This window comes from Triticum urartu, chromosome 3A, assembly GCF_056163025.1.
Source record: "Triticum urartu cultivar PI428250 chromosome 3A, HENAU_Tu73, whole genome shotgun sequence".
In the NCBI taxonomy this organism is placed as follows: Eukaryota; Viridiplantae; Streptophyta; class Magnoliopsida; order Poales; family Poaceae; genus Triticum; species Triticum urartu.
In genome coordinates, this window is record NC_141875.1 from 700735059 (window position 1) to 700751599 (window position 16541).

Here is a 16541-nt window from a genome sequence, read left to right on the forward strand (position 1 = left end):
TCAAGTAAGTAACCTTGTGCCCGGACTCGCTATCCGTAAAATTGTCATAAACTCGCCCCTAAAAGAGTTGTCCTTTTAAACAGGAGTGGGTAGCGAAGGCGAAGCTGATCAGGTGTCCGGCTCCCCTTCCTGAGACCAGGCCGGATCCCGTGCTAGTCAGGATGTTGAAGATCGTGCCTTTGGAGGGAAGTGAGGGGGAGGAAAAGGAAACTATGGCCTCCTCGAAGGAGGCTGCTCCGAAGGGAGGAACCGACAATTCCTCTCCTAGGGGGAAGAAGAGGGCCGCCTCTGACGACCCGGAGACCATGGCCTCAAAGCGGGGGAAGAAGTCCTCGTCAGAGGGTCCGGCGCCGGGGAGATCCTCGGCCGAACTACGCCCCCAAAGGGATCAGCCCTCCAGCGAGCCGTAAGTAGAGAAAGATTTTCCTTTAGAGGGATGAGAGAAATCCTTACTTTTTATCTGAGAAGATTAACCGAAATTTTAACTTGTAGCTCGGACCTCAGCCCTTCTCAGTAGAGCTCGTCTTCGGGGGATCTTCTTTCGGAGATGATGGAGAGTGGAACGCCTCGCCCTGCCGTACCGCCTAGCGAGGCGGGCGACCCTGAGGTGTCATCGCGGAGGGTTTCTCCGAATTCGGCAGGGGTGGAAGGTAGCCATATGGCCCCCCAAGGTTCTCCGCGTACTGCCTTCGATGGAGGTCATAGGACGAGTCCGGCACCGTCTGGTGCGCGGTCGGAGGAGCTGATGATTCTGCTGGGGCGAGCTTCTATCTCAAAGGAGCACCGTGCATTAATGGGTACGGTGATTGGAAGGATTTCGTCCTCGGAAAGCGGATTGCACGAGGCCGTTAGAAGTTTGTTGACAGGTTTTGAGGTACGTTTGATAATGTACTTCTTTGTCAGTTGCGCATAAACAAGATGCGCCCTGTGTAGATAGTAGCCCCTGAGACTCTATGCGTTGTCAAAATTGACGGCGCGCAGAGGATCATAATCCCAGGTCTAATTCTCGCCTTTGTATATAGGTGGCGAAGTGTCCGGAATCGAGCCGAACTGATGATTTTGCCGAACTAAAGCGGCAACTTCACGTGGAAGATGCCGACATCGCGCTCGTCAACGAGCGACTTGATGATGCTCAAGGTATGCAATTCCTCGGGTGGCATCTGGTAAGAGGAGCTTTTATGCCAGTATCTTACAATGTGTGTGCTTGACGCAGATGGTGCGGCCGCCGTGGAGAGTCTCCGGGCGGAACTTGCCCGAGCTAAGGAACAAGCCAGGACAAGTGATGCGGCTGCCAAGAAGGCACTTGAAGAGCTAAGAGCCGAACAGGCTGCTCACTGCCGAAGCAAGAAGGAGATGGCCGAGATGGCTGTGAAGTTAAAAAGCGCTGCTGACCGTTGCAAGTCTCTTGAGAAAGAAGACCGGGCGAGACAAACGGACTTAGAGAAGGCCGTTGTTGATGCCAAGTACGCTCGCTCTGCGATGAGAGCTGCGAAGGAGGAGCTGCGTCAGGCCGGACAGACTGCGGCTGGAAAGCCCTTTATGCTGCGGAGGAAGTTTGGCGATCGGAAGTTTGCTCCGTTGGACCGGATGTGGAGTGCGAAGGACACCTATCTGGATTTGGCAGTGAGTGCTGCTGATGTGACCGAACACTTTCGAGATCAAGAAGATTGCGAAGTGGAAAGGCTTTTCTGGTCGCAGTTCCACAATCCAGAGCGTCCACTGGCCGTGGACGATCATCTGGCTCAATGGGCCGAACTGAATAGATTGCCCGGACTCGCCATGAAGTACGTCATGGGTCATCTGTGGCCGGGGAGATCGGAGCCGAAGAGTTATTTCGGCTTGGTGCAGCAATTCCTTGGCGCGGTGCCACGTATCGATGCGATGAAGAGGTCAGCAAGCATAGAGGGCGCACGGATGGCTCTTGCCCGTGTCAAGACATACTGGGCGGAGATGGAGACCACCGTTGTTGCATCCCGAGATTCAGACCAAAGCCGAGTACCCTCCGAGCACTATTTTCAGGAAGTCCTTGAAGGCGCTCGTGTAATAGAGACACAGTGCTCGAAGGATGCTATGCTCTGATAGCATATGTAATTATAAACCAATATTTTGATGAATTGTAGTAGCCTTTTATACTTGTGCCTGCAAGTATGTGGAACACCTCCTGTGCGGCCGTTTTAAGATACACATACAAAATCTGAAAGATGGCAGTCATTGGCTTCAGCCCCCACGCACATAGTGCGGGGGTGCTCGCAGAAGGCGCATTTTCACACTTAATCCAACGTCTTGGTCCTACAAAGGAGGTGATAGCGCAGCGATCTAGGCAACCGGACTATAATGCTTTAACACTTTCACTTAGCCATAGGAGCTTGACAATGGGACTATTTAGGTAGCCCCTGGTGGCGACTGCGCTCGCCCGAATTCGGGGCGCGTATGTGCCTGGCCGGGAAACGGCCCTTCGTTAATGCGGGGGAATCCTATAGATTCCGGAGAGTCATCAAGTGGTTGACTAGTCTCACGCCATATCATGACAGTTGGTTTTCGACTTTCTCTACTGAGGTGCTCGCCTGGCTGAACCAGGGCACAATCGCAGTAGTTCTCCTGGTGATGCCTTAGCCGATAGAGCAGAACGTAAGGCGGCCGAACACAGGAGCCGGGCAACCCAACATTTGACCAAAATCATGACTCGGAGCGGATGCATATAAGGCCAAACTCGCGATGCCGAACACTCCCTAAGGTATTCGGTCTTTATGAGAGCGGGCTAAGTAACGCTCTAAGGTATAAGCCCCTAGTGTCCAGGTACGCGCAAGAATTCTGACGTGGCCACATGCCAAGACACCAGCCTCCTCCTTGGTCATAGAACCAGGGGATGTGTGTCAACAAGAGACAGTAAAAAAGGTTTACGCAGGGTCTTAATCTGAAAAGAATCCTTGGAACGGGTCCCTACTGCACGTCTGCGCCTGTGTCTCCATTGTGCCGTATCCTGAACGGGCGCAGCACGACATTCATCTGTAAAAAAGAGAGCAACTAAGTTGAAAAAGGGGTGTGCCGAACAAAAGTTATATGAAATAAACAAAGTGTAAAGTAAAATATGGAAAATTGAGCTTTATTGTCTCTTATTTTATACGTGTGAAGCCCCTAGTGCAAGGGTATATGGCCACTAAGCCTTTATCAACGATACTTTTGTGCCGGACTCGTCTATCCATGTCCGTGGTCTTAATGACCTGTTCCGATGTTCTTGCTGGTGAAGCCATTATATTGTGGGGCTGTTAAAGCGGCCGCACAATCCTCCGCTCAGGGGAGGCGCCCTTACTGCTTCCCTGTTAAGGAGATGATGCCGCATGGACCGGGCATCTTAAGCGTAAGAGATGCATAATGCGGTATTGCGTTAAAGCGGGCGAAAGCTTCGCGTCCCAGCAGTGCTTGATAGCGACTTGAGAATGGGACGATGTGGAAAGTCAGCTTTTTGCGACGAAAGTTATCGGCAGAGCCGGAAATAACCTTGAGCCGGAGAAAACCCATGCAATGGGTGTCCGGACCTGGCGTTACTCCTTGAAAGGAGGTTTTGCTGTGGAGAATTCTTTTTGGGTCGATCCCATTGTGGCGGATTGAGTCCTGATATATTAGGTTGAGTCCGCTGCCACCGTTCATAAGGACATTTGAAAACTGGAGTCCGCCAATTATTTGATCGAGTACCAGGGCAGTCCAGCCTGGGTTCTTGATACTTCTAGAATAATCCAGATGATCGATGATGATTGGTTTTGACAACCAGTGGCGGGATTCCTTTGGGATAGACCGTGGGGCGCGTACCTTTATGGGCGCCGCATGTTTTGTTATGTGGAGTAAGTTTACTGTTTTTACTTCTTGTGGGAAATTCTTTTGTTTCCCGGTACTCTACTTTTGGGGTTCGTCCTCGTCTTCGCTTGGTGTATCGAGCCCCTTGTTTTTGGCGTTGAGTCTGCCGGATTGTTTGAAAACCCAACAATCTCTGTGGGTATGGTTAGCAGGCTTTCCGGGAGTACTGTGTATTTGACATATCCTATCCAGGATTTTGTTTAGGTTGGATAGGTCGTCCCTGTTATCTTGGAGGGGCGGTTTTTTCTGATTCTGTCGTGAGCTTTTGAATCCGGCGTTAACTGCCGTGCTCTTTGGACTTTTTTCCTTAGTCTGGCGACGGTCCTTATTGCGTCGCGGTTTCCAGTTTCCATCCCTAGTTTCGGATGTACATGGGTTGCTGGTGCTGCATCTTGCCAACCAGCTATCCTCTCCTGCGCAAAAGCGGGTCATGATGCTTGTTAGTGTGGCCATTGTTCTTGGCTTTTCTTGGCCGAGGTGTCTGGCGAGCCATTCGTCTCGGACATTATGCCTGAAAGCTGCTAAGGCTTCAGCGTCCGGACAGTCGACTATCTGATTCTTTTTAGTAAGAAATCTATTCCAGAATTGCCGAGCTGACTCTCCGGGCTGTTGAGTTATGTGACTAAGATCGTCTGCATCCGGAGGGCGGACATAGGTCCCTTGAAAATTTGCTCGGAAAGCGTCCTCGAGCTCTTCCCAACTTCCGATTGTGTTTTCAGGAAGGCTTTTAAGCCAACGCCGGGCTGGCCCTTTAAGCTTGAGGGGTAAGTATTTTATGGCGTGGAGGTCATCTCGTCGAGCCATATGTATGTGGAGGATATAATCCTCGATCCAGACTCCAGGGTCTGTTGTTCCATCATATGCCTCTATGTTTACGGGTTTGAATCCCGCTGGAAATTCATAATCCAGGACCTCATCGGTGAAACATAGGGGGTGTGCGGCACCCCTGTATTTGGGGGTGTCGTATTCTGATAATGGCTTTATTGCATTGCTTACGAGAGCTTGCTTTCTTGTCCCATAAATGGACCTGGCTGGGCCATGATGCGGATCCTTAAGTGGGTCGCATACCGGCTTAAGTGCGGCACTGTTTGCCGCTTTAAGCTGGCCCTGGGGTCGTCTATCCGATCGTGTGGCTTTCTTACTTTTTGAATGCAAGGGCTCTAAGGCCTCCTCGTCGAATTCAGGCAGTAGTTTTCTCCTCGGATAGCTTTTAATGCGGCGACTGCCGCCGTATTTGTCTGCGGTATTGATTACTTTAGTCCATCTGATCCTAAGTGCCTCTTCCGCAGTCTTTAGCTTCCTCTTCTACTTTTTCAGGCTGCGTGCGGTTGCAACGAGCCGTTTGTCGAGGTTCTTCTGCTTCGTGGGCTTGTCGGGCGTAGGGTCGTCCGGAATGCCATTTTCGCCGGGGGAGGAATGTTCGGTTTCTCTATCCGGGTTGTCTTGTTGGGACGGTTGCTCTGAGGCATGCTCGTCGTCTACTGGCTCATCCTGCTCTATGGCTGGGTCTTTATCGAGGCGGGGCTTATGTCGGCGTTTACGCTGATGCTTTGATTGTTTTTCGAGAGATCGATCCCCCTCCCCGTTTTCCTCGTTGTTGCTTCCTTTAGGGGTATCCACCATGTACACATCGTGAGATGAGGTGGCTGTCCAATGCCCTATAGGCGTTGGTTCTTGGTTGTCTCCTGCATCGTCGTCCATACCGTCGATGTCTTCGGAGTCGAAGTCGAGCATGTCGGTTAAGTCATCGACAGTGGCTACGAGGTGGGTGGTGGGTGGGTTTTGAATTTCTTCATCGTTCGTATCCCAACCTTGCTGACCGTAGTCCGGCCAGGGCTCTCCTGATAAAGAGAGAGACTTTAGAGAATTCAGGATGTCGCCGAAGGGCGAGTGCTGAAAGATGTCCGCGGCGGTGAACTCCATTATCGGCGCCCAATCAGATTCGATCGGCGGGGGCGCGGGGGGCACGGAGTTCGGAGAGGAATCCACCTCTTCGGAGTCACGGGCCATGCGGAGTGCGGGGCTGGAGTTCGGCTCGACCGCCTCTGAGATCGCAGCCCCTGAGGCAGCGTCTAACCGCTGATCCTCGATCGGCGCAGTAGGCTCCGAATCAATGGTCGGAACTGGTGCGTGTGCGGCCTCCCAAGCGCTGCTCGGCGGCTGAGCTATATCATGCCCATCGAGACAGTGCGGCGCGCTTGGCTGTGGCTCGAATCCATCGAAGATCAAGTCCCCGCGGATGTCAGCCGTGTAGTTTAGGCTTCTAAACCTGACCTGATGGCCAGGGGCGTAGCTTTCGATCTGCTCAAGGTGGCCAAGCGAGTTGGCCCGCAGTGCGAAGCCGCTGAAGGCGAAGATCTGTCCGGGGAGAAAAGTCTCACCCTGGACTGCATCGTTGTTGATGATCTAAGGAGCCATCGGGCCTAAAAACGATAACACAGAGGAACTCTCAATGAAAGCACCAATGTCGGTGTCAAAATCGGCGGATCTCGGGTAGGGGGTCCCGAACTGTGCGTCTAGGCCGGATGGTAACAGGAGACAAGGGACACAATGTTTTACCCAGGTTCGGGCCCTCTTGATGGAGCTAAAACCCTACGTCCTGCTTGATTAATATTGATGATATGGGTATTACAAGAGTAGATCTACCACGAGATCAAGGAGGCTAAACCCTAGAAGCTAGCCTATGGTATGATTGTTGTATGATGAAGTTGGCCTACGGACTAAAACCCTCCGGTTTATATAGACACCGGAGAGGGTTAGGGTTACACAAAGTCTGTTACAGTGGTAGGAGATCTTGAATATCCGCATCGCCAAGATTGCCTTCCACGCCAAGGAAAGTCCCATCCGGACACGGGACGGAGTCTTCAATCTTGTATCTTCATAGTCCTGGAGTTCGGCTGAAGGTATAGTCCGGCTAACCAAACACCCCCTAATGCAGGACTCCCTCAACCACAGTCATTCCTTTTTTACGGGGAAGGCGCGGGCTGCCTCTTTACCATGACGTGACGCATCCGTGCGGAAACCACCCCACGCATGATCCCCACGTCACGCATGACCCCCCACGTCGAGCGTTGTCACAGCCCTAGCTTAGCCTTTGCTTGCCCTTGCATGATCATCATGTCATCATGTTTAAATTCATATGAAACTTGAATTGAGGAAAGTGGAAGCCTCAAAATTTTAAATAAAGGGCAAGAACCCTGAAAATGCATTCAGTGAAGCCAAAATGCCCTAAAAATAGTTTTGGTAATTTTGGAAAGAGCTATACATCAATCCAAAATTCTGGAACAATTTTATGGAATATTTTGGGACATTGAATTTAAATCATATTATATTTGAATTTGGATCTATATTCTTAAATATATAGAATATATATTCAAATAACTTTGAAATAGTTTATGTGCATCGGGAACAATCCAGTTAGCAACATAAAAATATTCAAAGGTTTATTGGCACTGTTTGGATTCTGTTTTGAATTTAAAAGTAGTGGCAAAAGAAAAGAAAAAAACAAACAAAACAGAAAGAAAAATAGAAAAGGATAGAGAGAGAGAAGCCCCACCACTTACCTGGCCGGCCCAGCTGGCTGGCCCAGCCCACCAGTAGCTTGCCAGTCATCTTCAACCCCCATCGACCAAAGCAGCTGCGTGCTGGACGCGCGCGCATCGACGCCACCTCCTGCTTCGCGCTGTCCCGCGCGCCCCCATTCCTCTCCCCTCGCCAGGGAGATGCCCAGAGCTCTCTCGCCTCTCCCCTTTCTCTCTGGTTCCTCCCTCTCTCCCCAGCGCTCACGCCGCAGCCACCCGAGCGGAGCTCTGTCGCCGCCGTCCACTGCCGCCTCGCCCACAGAGCTTCCCTCACAAAGCTAGCGTGCCCAACGGCTCCGCCTCACCAACACACGCCGACAAGCCAACAATCACGACCTCGGGAGCCCCTCATCGCTGGCATCTTCGTCGTCTTCAAGCTTCGGCACCGACGACCGCCGTTGCCGAATTCGCCGCCAGTAGGACGTCCCCGAGCCCACTTACCCTCCCTACAAAATCGCGGTGAGCCCCGAGTCATTTTCCCCCTTCTTACCTAGTCGCGTTTGACCTCTAGGCCCTAGCCCCGCCTTGGCCGAACTTCGGCCGCCGGCCAACATGCCACCGCCGTGGCCACCGTCACCTAGAGATGCAACCGAGCGCGTCATAGCGCTAAGCGCATCACCAGGTGCCTGTAGCACCGCTCCGCACCTCCTATCGTGCCTCCTAGCAACGACCCCGAGCTCGCCGAGCTCCGGCAGCCACCAATGTCGTCGGCGGCGTCTTTTCTGACCACACCGAGCCCAAACACCACCACCACTCAACGCGGCAGCCCCCCAGCATCACGTAGATGCCCTTCGCCGGCCATTTGGTAGCCGGAGGAGGAATCCCGCACCTTGCCGCCGCGTCTGGCCTCGCCGGTGTCGAGTCGCTGGTGGATTAGCCCCAGTTGACCAGGGATTTGACCCCCCTGGGTCACGGACATACGGGCCCGCCCGGCTAACGAAGTTAGTTAGGGTTAATCTAAATTAAATTAGTTAGTTAGCCACTGACATATGGGCCCCACTACCTAACTAATCGACTAACAATAATAGATTAAGGTTAATCTAATTGCAGCGGGCCCATGCATCAGCTTTGACTATCTTGACGTGTACGTTGACCCGGACCCACTGGTCAGCCTCAGTCCCTGCCCTATTACACTGACGTGCGGGTCCCACTTGTCATGTTTGACCTGGACCGCGCCCTGTTGACCTACTGACGTCATGATGACGCAGTGCTGACGCAGTAAAGTTTTCTGGAATTAAAATGAATCAGAAATGATTTATAAATTTCAAAAAAATACCCCGAACTTCTAAAAATCATAGAAAATCAACCGTAGCTCAGAATTAAATAAATTATATATGGAAAATTATCAGAAAAATTCAAGGAATCCATCTGTACAATTTTCATGCATGTTTGAATAATTTTGTCCTCTATTTTGGACAAAAAAATAAAAGGCATTTAAATAATCATATATAGAGTTGGAATTTGAATCATGTATTCAAACCAACTTCATTTAAATCATAGCTAGATGCATTACCTCAAATCACAGCATATTACCAAGTCATGATCATGCATCATATTGTGGCATTGCATTGATTGTGTTCTTTCTCCGTTGCCGGTGTTTGTCCCCTCTCGATAGACGTGGTTCAATGACACCGATGAAGAACTATACTATCTTCAGAAGTGTTAGGCAAGCAAAACCCCCTTGTTCATTCCGATATAATCCCACTCTCTCGCTCCTGCTCTCTTTTACTGCATTAGGACAACAGCGATTCAATTGCTACATGCTGCGGTAGTTGAACCCCTTTCCTCTGCATGACCTGTCATTGCCACAGTAAATAGATGAAACCCACTAGCATGAGTAGGATTTGTTTGAGCCCTGATGTGCCTACTCATTCATGCTTGTTGTCATGCCTGCTACTGCTTAGAGTTGAGTCAGGTCTGATTCATCGGGAATGAATTGGAACGTGGTGAACATGTCCTACCGTTGAGACCTAAGTGTGTGAACACGATTTGGTAAAGGTAGCAGTGAGAGGCCATGTAGGAGTACATGGTGGGTTGTCTCATTGCAGCCGTTCTCAAGAACTGAGTTCTGTGTTTGTCATACATGAACAGTTACTACCACACATTGGGTTCCGGTAACTCGGCCCCTCTCGGCTTATTAATCAACTCGATCTCTGTCCAGGAGTTGCAACTAGTTTCTGGTGTTTGTAGGTAGTGTTAGTAGTCTACCAAGTGGCACCCGGTACAGGTGGGCTTGGGACAGACTAGACACAGTGGCACGGTGTACCAAGTGGCAACCGGATGGTGGGCTTGGGAACCCTGCACACATCGTTTGGGGTCATGAGTGACACCCCGGCCGGATCTACTTGCGGATGGAACCCGAATAGGCGATAAACCTGGACGAGAGACTTGTGTGGTTAGTCAGGTCATGGACGACACCCTCGTCTGGCTTCCGCTTGAAGGTTGCCGAGGTACATGACGTGTACAGGACGATAAGTGGCGAGAGCATGTGTGAAGAAGTACACCCCTGCAGGGTTATCATTATCTATTCGAATAGCCGGATTCCTCGGATATGGAAACTTGGACGCCTTGCATAGTTCATAGACAAGTGAAAGTGGATACTCTAAAATGCGCAAGATAAGCGTGAGTGCTATGGATGGCCTTCTCGTAGGGAGACGGGAGCGGATCCATAGTGGTGTATTGATATGGTGAATATGTGGACTCGTGTGCGCCACCTCGAAAGAGTTACTTGCAGTCGTAGTTCAGGATAGCCACCGAGTCAAAGCTGGCTTGCTGCAGTTAAACTCCACCACCCCCTTTGTTGATACCGATGCATATGTAGTTAGTTCTAATGTAAGTCTTGCTGGGTACATTTGTACTCACGTTTTCTTATTTTATGTTTTGCAGAGAGACATCAGTCTCGCTAGTAGTTCCACGTGGACTTCGACATTTAGCTTGTTACCTCAACTACGATCTTGTACCCTTGGGAGGGTCCGGTAGAGAGTTAGGCTCCTCAGCCTTCTTCATTTTTTAGTTATCTGTACTCAGACAAGTTAAGCTTCCGCATGTGCTTTGACTTGTATGCTCTGAATGTTGGGTCATGAGACCCATGTTTGTAATATCTCGCTCCTCAGAGCCTAACAAATACTTGAGTCATAGAGTTATGTTGTGGTGCCATGTTGTATTTACACATATCGAGCATATTGTGTGTATGATCGAAATGCTTGGTATGTGTGGGATCCGACAACCTAGTTGTTTATCCTTGGTAGCCTCTCTTATGGGGAAATGTAGTCTTGTGCTTCCATGAGCCATAGTAGTCCGCTACAGCCCGGTTCATCGAAGTCCTGCTAGCCCAGCACTACTGCTCCGGAGCACTTGACTGGCCGGCGTGTGATTCACTTCGTTCCTGTGTCTGTCCTTCGGGGAAATGTCACGCGGTGACATCCGGAGTCCTACCTAGCCTCCTACAGCCTGGGTTCCCGGAGTCTTGTTAGCCCAGTGCTACAACCCGGATTCACACGCTGCTGACCGACATGCTCGATGTTGATTCATGCATGCCTGTCCCCATAGGTTAGTCCCACTTTGGGTTCACGACTAGTCATGTCGGCCCGGGTTCTCTGTCATATGGATGCTAGCGACACTATCATATACGTGAGCCAAAAGGCGCAAACGGTCCCGGGCCATGGTAAGGCGACACCCGTGGGAATACCGTGCGTGGGGCCGCAAAGTGATATGAGGTGTTACAGGCTAGATCGGTGTGACTTAGAAGCGGGGTCTTGACAGCTTTGGTATCAGAGCCTGGCTTCCTGTAGGATTACCAAGCCAAGCTTGTTGAAGTCGTGTCTAGAAATGCTTTATTTATATAAGAGAATTGATTGCGGATGGGAACGTAAGGCTCTTTTTACTCCTTTACCTTTTGCCCTTCTGCTCTGAGTCAACACTAGTAGAAAACAGGGCTTTGGTCCAGGCCGGGTCAGCCCATTAGTCCCGGTTCAGTCCAGAACCGGGACCAATGGGGGCATTGGTCCCGGTTCGTGAGCCCAGGGGGGCGGCCGGGCCACGTGGGCCATTGGTCCCGGTTCATCTGGACCTTTTGGTCCTGGTTGGTGGGATGAACCAGGACCAATGGGCCTCGCTCCTGGCCCACCACCATTGGTCCCGGTTGGTGGCTTGAACCGGGACCAAAGGCTCCCCTTTAGTCTCGGTTCATGTCACCAACCGGGACCAATGAGGTGCCTATATATACCCCTCGCTCGCGAGCAGAGCACCCCAGTGCTCTGTTTTTCTCTGGTCGAGGGGGAGAGGGCTTGGTGGTGCTCTAGCTCACCTCCTATGCACACAAGGTGTTCGATGGAATGCCCGAGCCACACTACTTAAGCTTTCTCCTCTCCAAGCTCGACCTCCAAGCTCCATTTTCCATAATATTTGTCTAGATTTAGCGGTCCGTCATGCCCCGTCCCCATCTTCACCGCCGTCGATCACCCGCGCCGAGCTCATCGCCGGCACCACCATGGTGAGCCTCTTACTTGTATTCTTACTTGTATTATTCTTACTTGTATTATTTTCTTACTTTTATTATTGCATCTTATATAGTGCGATGGTTTTGGTATCCGCCCCATCGGCCCTCGTCCTGTCTATGATTTGGATGTGGTATATATATTATCTTTATAACTATTGGTTCATTTGTTGTTGATGAAAATTATGCCGACCAACGTGATATATATTTTATTTATGTAGGATGTATGTGAATCGGAAATGCCAACCGACCCTATTGTCGAGAGGTTAAATTTAGTTGAAGAAGAAAACAATTTGTTGAAGGAAAAAATAAAAAAAATTGAGGAGGAGAAGATGATATTGGAGTTGCATGTCGCGGATGTCGTCGATGATCACAAGATCAAGATGGATGCAATGCGCTTGAAGATTAGAAAGGTTAGAAAATATGCCATTCATACCGAGGCTTCGTATCATTATGCCGTTGGATCAATTGTTACCTTGGTTGCGATTATGATCGCATTTGTTTTTGCATTGAAATGTTTTACATAGTTTCAATGTATGGTTTAATTAATTAGATGCTCTGGAGAGCTATATGTTGTTAGATGAGAACTATGTATGCACTTTGGTTTTAATGTGATGATGAACTTCTATTAATTTGGACACTTAATTATATATAATGCACGCAGATGAACCGGCAATGGATGTACAGTGACAGACACACCTGCGAGTACATTAAGGGCGTGCATGAGTTTCTCGATGCGGCTGAGGCAAACAAGCAGAATGGTTTTATGTGTTGTCCATGCACTGAATGTGGGAATACGAGGTCTTACTCTAACTGGAAAATCCTTCACTCCCACCTGCTTTACAAGGGTTTCATGCCACACTATAATGTTTGGACGAGGCACGGAGAAATAGGGGTTATGATGGAAGACGACGAAGGAGAAGAGTACGATGACAACTATGTGCCCCCTGAATACGGTGATGCTGCAACGGGGGGAGCTGGTGAATATCAATAGGAACCAGACGATGTGCCCAATGATGTTGCAACGGGTGAAGCTGCTGAAGATCAAGAGGAACCAGACGATGTGCCCGATGATGATGATCTCCGCCGGGTCCTTGTCGATGCAAGGACGCAATGCGAAAGTCAAAAGGAGAAGCTGAAGTTCGATCGCATGTTAGAGGATCACCAAAAAGGGTTATACCCCAATTGCAAAGATGGCAACACAAAGCTCGGTACCGTACTGGAATTGCTGCAGTGGAAGGCAGAGAATGTTGTGGCTGACAAAGGATTTGAGAAGCTACTAAAAATATTGAAGAAGAAGCTTCCAAAGGATAATGAATTGCCCGACAGTACATACGCAGCAAAGAAGGTCATATGCCCTCTAGGATTGGAGGTGGAGAAGATACATGCATGCCCTAATGACTGCATCCTCTACCGCGGTGCATACAAGGATCTGAACGCATGCCCGGAATGCGGTGCATTGCGGTATAAGATCAGACGAGATGACCCTGGTGATGTTGACGGCGAGCCCCCCAGGAAGAGGGTTCCTGCGAAGGTGATGTGGTATGCTCCTATAATACCACGGTTGAAACGTCTGTTCAAAAACGAAGAGCATGCCAAGTTGATGCGATGGCACAGTGAGAACCGAAAGAAAGATGGGAAGTTGAGAGCACCCGCTGACGGGTCGCAGTGGAGAAAAGTCGAGAGAAAGTACTGGGATGAGTTTGCAAAGGACCCAAGGAATGTATGGTTTTCTTTAAGCGCGGATGGCATTAATCCTTTCGGGGAGCAGAGCAGCAATCACAGCACCTGGCCCTTGACTCTATGTATGTATAACCTTCCTCCTTGGATGTGCATGAAGCGTAAGTTCATTATGATGCTAGTTCTCATCCAAGGCCCTAAGCAACCCGGCAAGGAAACTTATGTGTACCTAAGGCCATTAGTTGAAGAACTTTTATAGCTGTGGAATGAAAACGGTGTACGTACGTGGGATGAGCACAGACAGGAGGAATTTAACCTTAAGGCATTGCTGTTCGTGACCATCAACGATTGGCCCGCTCTCAGTAACCTTTCAGGACAGACAAACAAAGGATACCACGCATGCACGCACTGTTTAGATGACACTGAAAGTATATACCTGGACAAATGCAGGAAGAATGTGTACCTGGGCCATCGTCGATTTCTTCCGACCAACTATCAATGTCGAAAGAAAGGCAAGCATTTCAAAGGCGAGGCAGATCACCGGAAGAAGCCCGCCATGCGCACCGGTGATCACGTGCTTGCTATGGTCAATGATTTACACTACGTAATCTTTGGAAAGGGTTCCGGTGGACTAGCTGTTCCGGATGACGCTGAGGGACACGCACCCATGTGGAAGAAGAAATCTATATTTTGGGATCTACCCTACTGGAAAGACATAGAGGTCCGCTCCTCAATCGACGTGATGCACGTGACGAAGAACCTTTGCGTGAACCTGCTAGGCTTCTTGGGCGTGTATGGGAAGACAAAAGATACACCTGAGGCACGGGAGGACCTGCAACGTTTGCACGAAAAATACGGCATGCCTCCGAAGCAATATAAAGGTCCTGCCAGCTACGCTCTTACGAAAGAAGAGAAAGAGATCTTCTTTGAATGCCTGCTCAGTATGAAGGTCACGACTGGCTTCTCGTCGAATATAAAGGGAATAATAAATATGTCAGAGAAAAAGTTTCAGAACCTAAAGTCTCATGACTGCCACGTGATTATGACGCAACTGCTTCCGGTTGCATTGAGGGGGCTTCTACCGGAAAACGTCTGATTAGCCATTGTGAAGCTATGTGCATTCCTCAACGCAATCTCTCAGAAGGTGATCGATCCAGAAATCGTACCAAGACTAAGGAATGATGTGGAGCAATGTCTTGTCAGTTTCGAGCTGGTGTTCCCACCATCCTTCTTCAATATCATGATGCACGTCCTAGTTCATCTAGTCGACGAGATTGTCATCCTGGGGCCCGTATTTCTACACAATATGTTCCCCTTTGAGAGGTTCATGGGAGTCCTAAAAAAATATGTCCGTAATCGCACTAGGCCAGAAGGAAGCATCTCCATGGGCCATCAAACAGAGGATGTTATCGGGTTTTGTGTTGACTTCATTCCTGGCCTTAACAAGATAGCTCTCCCTAAATCGCGGTATGAGGGGAGACTGACTGGAAAAGGCACTCTTGGAAGAGACTCAATAATATGTAGGGACGGATATTCTTGGTCTCAAGCACACTACACAGTTCTACAGAACTCTACTTTGGTGACCCCGTATGTCGATGAACACAAGAACAGTCTGCGCTCCAAACACCCGGAGCAGTACGACGACTGGATTACATGTGAACACATCAGGACTTTCAGCAGTTGGTTGGAAACACGTCTCAGAGGTGACAACACTGTTTGTGATGAGTTGTACTTGTTGTCCAGGGGACCATCTTTGACTGTATTGACTTACAAAGGATACGAGATAAATGGGAATACATTTTACACGATCGCCCAAGATCAAAAGAGCACCAACCAAAACAGCGGTGTCCGCTTTGATGCAGCAACCGAGAGCGAAAAGGATACATATTATGGTTACATAGTGGACATATGGGAACTTGACTACGGACCTGATTTTAAGGTCCCTTTGTTTAAGTGCAAATGGGTCAATCTGTTAGGCGGCGGGGTACAGATAGACCCACAGTACGGAATGACAACAGTGGATCTGAAAAATCTTGGGTACACTGACGAACCGTTCGTCCTAGCCAATGATGTGGCACAGGTTATCTATGTGAAGGACATGTCTACCAAACCGAGAAAAATAAAAGATAAGGAGGCGAATACATCATACGATGAGCCAAAGCGCCACATAGTTCTTTCAGGAAAAAGGGACATCCTGAGAGTGGACGGCAAGACAGACATGTCTGAAGATTATGAAAAGTTTCATGAAATTCCTCCCTTCAATGTCAAGACTGACCCAAGCATCCTAATAAACAATGAAGATTATCCATGGTTACGGCGCAATAAGCAAATGTCACAAGCGAAGAAAAAGTGAAGACTTTCTCCCACAACTATTATGATGATACCATGCCAAATTTGTAACAGACGAGTATGCTATGCCAACTTTTTCAGAGTTCATTTGAAAACTATGAATTTAGGTCGAATTTTCTCTATAGGTGCATCTATGTTCAAATTTTAACTATTCAAATTTGAAAACTAATGGCACTAACAGAAAGTTTATATTTTTTTCTAAAACTAATGGCACTAACAGAAACTTTATAATTTTGCTGACCTAAAAGCAAAAAGAATTAAAAAATAAAGCAAAAAACAAAAGAAAATAAATAATACAGAAAACAAAACAAAAAAACTAGAAAAAAAATAAAAATAGCAACAATAAGTATTTTGTTGTAAGTAGAAACAAAATAAAATAAATAAAGCAACAAAGAAAACAAAAAACTAAAAAAGTGCTTTTAAATTTGAAAACTAATGGCACTAACAGAAAGTTTATAATTTTTCTAAAACTAAAAGCAAAAAGAATTAAAAAAATAAAGCAAAAAACAAAAGAAAATAAATAATGCAGAAAACAAAACAAAAAAACTGGAAAAATAGGGCTCACCCCTATAATATTTTATAAT